The sequence below is a fragment of the Sprattus sprattus genome, assembly GCF_963457725.1.
Source record: "Sprattus sprattus genome assembly, chromosome: 5".
Classification (NCBI taxonomy): domain Eukaryota; kingdom Metazoa; phylum Chordata; class Actinopteri; order Clupeiformes; family Clupeidae; genus Sprattus; species Sprattus sprattus.
Genome location: NC_137924.1, coordinates 11,697,059 through 11,702,993, shown reverse-complemented (window position 1 = coordinate 11,702,993; position 5,935 = coordinate 11,697,059).

The following is a 5,935-nucleotide window of genomic DNA, read 5'->3' as shown; positions in this document are numbered from 1 at the left end:
CCCATGCTGGTGGAGTGGCAGCGGTAGCACACACCCTGGGTGGTTTGGTAACACGAGTCCACAGAGGGGAGGGTCACCCCACTACGCCTGAGAGTCTCTTGGTCAATGGTGAGTGGAAACCTGAGAGAGCCAGCGTTCAAAGGAGGGGCACAGGTGAGTGCCCACAGGTGAGCTGGCCTTTCTCTCGATTTGCTTCCACTGATTGGACCATTTGATTGAGCAGGAGGAGCACCTCTTTTGGAATGTCCGCAACAGGGGGGTGATTTGTTTCATTGGACAAGTAAACAATCAACAAGGGAAAAGACTGTTAACAAACTAGTAAAAGCAAGCATGTGCACACGGATCAAGACTTAACCAAAGCACTTGGAGTAGTTCAAGTAAAACACAACATAGAGATAAATAATAAATCCCGTGTTGGAAGAAAGATTTGCTACCACTGCTCAGTAGAAGGACATTGCTTAATTCTCCATAGAAACAAGACAGAACAAACAGGAAATGTGTTTAACAAAGGAAAGAGGCCAAGGATACATCTGTCAGATGTATGCCCAAGTCTCTGTCTGCACTACTCAATATAGTAGCAACAATAATGACTGATTCAGATAAAGTGTTCTTTGTTTGGATGAAAGAAAGATTATCCATAAAAAGCTAAAAGGAAACCAATAAAATGTGCACTATATATATGCCCTTGGTGATATAGTGACATCCCAGAGAGTGATGTAGCTTTTGATAAATAAAATATGAGGTTCTTTTAAAATATCTACTGAGGCTCTTGGCATTCCATTCTAAAGGCCCAGTTACAGACCCATCAACATGAATCTTGGCTATCGAGTAGCCTCCTGAAAACGATCCAGTGTTTACTTGAAGTTTTATCCTGTGATCCCGCTGTCGGCATTTTTGCTTTTATTACCCAGATTTACAGCCATTTGGATGGCTACCTTATGCTGCTATTTTCTAGCATCATAAAAGATGTAACACAAGCTCCTGTCAAACATTGGAGTGAATACCTTCTGTCTTGGACTTGTGAAACCGAAGAGAAATTGATTTGCCAACTTTTTATTCAGGTTACAAGATAGACTCAAGACATGTGTTAGTGGGGTTTAGTAGGCAAAGCACATAAAGACATGCCTAGCCCACCCCTGTCACTCAGTGTAAAGCAAGGCTGTTTGCAGCAATTCACTGACAGATGGACCACAGGGTTCTTCTAGACTCTTCTAGAGAAGAGGGAAAAGACCTGACGACCACGACCACTCCATCTGTCTACCTTGTCCATAACCTTTCAGATGTTAGGATGCAGTATACAACCTGAAGAAACCGTGGCTGTGACCAAATACAAAAGGAGGAGAAATGAGAAGAACAGGACATTGAAATGCTAACAATGTGAACTGGAATAGTTTTTCGGGTGTAGTTGGGTACGATATATGTGGTCTCGTTTTGGTTCACTGATTTCACACTGGATTGTGTTTCTCCTGTGTCTGAGACCTCTCAGGTGTCAAGTTGTCTGGTGATTTTGCCCACATTGTCCTCCTGTGTCTATTGTGCACCTGGACAGCCAGGTGTGGTTTAGAGGGGTTCACCCACCAAACAGACATAAGGTGAGACCAACATGAGAATCAATAGGGAAAGGGCTTTTTATAGTTTTTATATTGAGATGTTGAGCATTACATAAGAGGACAGACAGATCACAAAACCACCAGACACAGGAACAGTTTTCCCCCTTTCCGTCACTCTAATGAACAGTTGACAAATTATTAAATTGTATTATTATATTATATTTATTTAATTTATCCTAAACTGTTGTGTTATACTGTATATTTTCAGTTTAAGTACATTGAGAGCAACTTAACCCAGAACAATCTCCTTGTATATGAAAATGTACTTGGCCAATAAACATGATTCTGTTTCTGATTCATTTGTCAACAGCTAGCTTTTGGCACCACTGAAAGTGATGGGTGGAGAGTTCAAAATGTTCAAAGGTTACTCTTTTAGGATAAGATTGTGCATAAATGCATGCTAATTGGCACCACATGCTTGATCTCCTTGCCCCTTGATATGCTGTGTCACTGCTTACACTGTATAATGGCTCTTACAACCCATTGCCTCATACGGATGCAGGGACCTGATCAGCTAGTAGTTAAAAGCATAAAGAAATGTCTGAGCCCCTTGTTGCCTGCAACGGTTTTGTGCTATTTTGTGTGTGTCAGTGTCTGTGAGAGTGTTGAGTGGTGCTGGATCCTACTGGCTCCTGTTGAGGCAGTGTTATGACAGCGCGTCCTCCATTGTGCCCAATGAGCCCTGCTGTAAATCTGCCCGGCTCTTGCCTCTCAAAAGCCCTGCCCCCGTTTATGACTCTGGGGAGGGGGGTGCTGCTTCTGAACAAACAATGAGGGTGGCGGACCTCATACAGCCCTCTGCATTCTTTCTCAGCCAGCTCCTGCAGCCTCCTGATGCAAGGCATGCTGGGGGATTCCCCTCCTCTGTTTCCTCTGTGGAAGTCTGCTGGAATGTGTGGGACCCAAAAGAAGGTGTTTTTGCAGGGTTATTAAGTCCCTGCTATCATTCACAAACAGTCTATCAAAACAATTCGCCCATTCTCACTGTTTGGTCATGACAAGCCACTTCAATTTATCTTTTATTGAATCATGACAAGTTCCTTTCTGCAGGGTAACATGTTTTATGCCGAGTGGAAGAGCCCATTTTGGGTAAGGTGACAATTGGAAAGCACAGGGTAAGGGTGCATTGCCAGAGAGGAGGGAGATGGTAACCAGCTTTGTTCACAAGCAAGAAGAGGAAGCTAGACGAGCAGCAGAAGCTTCCCAGGCAAGACAAGGGCAATGAATGAACTAGCATACATAACGTTAAGAAGAGAACATTTTGGGATGCTTCATTACATTTATAACACACTAACTTCCTAACACACAGAACTTCAGTCAGTGGGTGGGTAAAGATGGAAGTTGTGTATGGGTGTTGAAATGTATTGACCCGGGGTAACTACGTACATGTGGAGACATAATCCGGTTATAAAATCATTTGTGTGATTGTCTGAGAATAAACGAGTTGAGGTTAAGTCTTTGCTGTTTCATGGCGGGAACAGTAAATATCTTTTTGTGTTAGAGAGGCAGAAAAGTGGACATCAGGCATGAAGATTGCTAGTTGATGTTGGAGGGCAACTTCAAGTTCCAGAATGTGTTGTTGTGGCCGCTACGAAGACCAGACCAAGGGCGTAGGTTTGCATGTGGTCCATAGGGACTAGTCACGACCAAAGTTTGGGAAAGACACAATTGTGTTTTAAATTTAAATTTAAATTTCCTGTTTAAAAAAAAATGTGCACAATATATTTGCAAACTCATTAGTTTTCCAATGCGCTTAAAAGGCTCACGTTATCAGCAAGTGAAAGCAGAACTGTTAATATGTTAAAATGTTAATATTTAACCATATAATTAAACCATATAATACATGGCTGAGGCACTCACATACTACTTGGGGATATGAATTAACCTGCATTACTTGAAGAGGCCCGTCGTCGCAAGATGTTTTGGTGCCTAAGGTGACCAGGGATCGTATACCATTTCAATCTTTTACTCTAATCCAGTTTTATAATCCCGGGGGTCTCTCCATTCCCCATCCCTTTCCCTAACCTGGGTTTGTATTCAATTCCTAACCAGTGTTACATTCCTAACCAGTGTTACATTTACTTGGTTTTACATTTACTAGACAAAAACTTTGGAGCCCTACAGTCTCATATACAGTTAATTCCCTATACAGAGAGTTCTCATATTACTACCAACATCCTGCATTTTCATAAACTATGAAAATGGCTTTTAAAAGGTTTTTGATGATGCAGGGAATAGAATGGCTACAGTCCCATAATGGCACTACTGTATCTGGGCCAAAGAGCTTATCTGTGCTTCCCTGGCCCTCTGCCATGGCTAGTGTGGAGCACAGAGAATGTGAGAGGAAGATCTGTAATTATCACGGCCTACCGCACTCCAGATAATTTTGCGGTTACCCCTTATGCAGTAATATGACAGAATAGATAAGACTCAGCTATAAGTACCCCCAGAATGATCTCGCAGTGATCTAGCCTGGTGATAACTGTCTAAATGATGCTGGGCTAATGTGTAATCCGAGGAGTTAGCTATCAAACATCAAGGGAAGACACAGAGGTAAGGGCGAGAGAACTAGTGAAAGTGATGGAGAAACGGCACAAACAAAAGAGAAACACACTTTCTCTTGGATCTTGGAAGGGATGGGCAGGCAAACATTAACTAATTATGTACTTGCTAATTTGCTACACTTTGCTTAGGGTCAACTTGTTTGGCTAACCTGGTGGAATTTAGCTAAAGGCTTTGTGGTGTGGAACACGTTGCCAAGGCGACCAATGGCCCACGCTCACAGCAGCCCTCCCAGCAGGACATTAACAGAGGGATTCTCTGAGCAACCAAGACAAGTGACAAAGGGTATTCCCATCTATTTAGAAGCCACACATATGCCTATTGGGTTTTTACGGTTTTCACGGATCGGAGACAAGTTTGCTCTCACCACAAGTTTTATGGTCGGAGGCAGAAACAGAGAACAAGGAGGGCCTGACAGTGAGATCCCATGCATTGCTCAGGTTCACAGGGCCTCTTCCACTCCGCTACATCCATGTTTCTTGGATGGGTGTTTGGGGCAGTGGGGGCTTCTAGGCAAGACTGCAGGGTTCCTCACACTTGATTAGTGCCACAATAGGAGTCATAGCCTCCACTTTCCCTTTCTCCTCACAGAATGGAAACTTCCACTGATGTTCTGATGTTCTGGTTTCAGCCAGGGTTTGGAGATGTGTGCTCTCATCAGAACATTTATTTTCAACAGCACTGGCAGCATGAGAGTCTGATGCAACACTACATACCAAATGCCAAATACTGGACAAGAGTATATTTATTTACTTTGAGAAACTAGCTACTGCAAGAAATATTTGGTGCCCCAGTGTCATGGATTCTTGGAGGGAATGTTACTTACTAGACCTTTTTTTATAAGTATCACATGTGTGAAATTTCACATGGAGAGAGTGAGAACTTCTCTGCTACACCAAACATGGCACCATTTGGAAATGTGCAGAGGGCTGGTAGTAAAGCGTGATAGCACATATGGAACATCACTGCTGAGAAACAAAAGCAAAACATGCAAATAAATCTCCTCACTATTATTTAGACGATGCTAAAAGGATGGTCATTAATAGTGTTTAATGTAATACATTAGAAGTTTTTTAGAGAGCTTAACCAGAGTCTCTGGAGTTTCAAATAAGACTGTCTTTAATAAAATGGCATAGAAATGAGCAAATTAATCAAGTTGTGTTGGTCTAATTGATAACTGTGCACTGCTCAACTACATGTATTTATCCACTGACCAAACCACTAATGCAATTCTTCCCAGGTATGGCTTCAGTGGACAGCTGATAACAATGATTAAATATGACTAAGATACAAATTAATGTATAACACAATGAATGTAACATGATCACATCTTTCTAATCTCAATAACAAGCATTTCCCATTTGCCTTCTCCGCAGTATATTCTGAAGTGACATTCACTGAGGATCATTTAGACACAGACATGTTTCTGCCAGAGGCATGGAGAAGGACTGGTGCACATTTCCTGGTAATTGTCCTGATGTGGGCATTTGGCAGTTGGTCATTTTCAGCATTATCCTGAATGCCCAGTGGAACAGTAGAAAACTCACATACAGCACCAGTAGCTGCAAGCACTTGAATGTGCTCCGAATCCATAGTAGGGCAAACAGCTGGGAGAGATTTCTTGCACACTGTTACAATGATTTAATGTCCTCTCCTGCTGTTCCATTAGGGTCCCAGGGCAGAGCTCCCCCCCTGTGCCTCCAGTGCATTCAGGGCCTACATTTCCCACACCTCGAGGAACTCTCACTTGATCCAGGCCAATT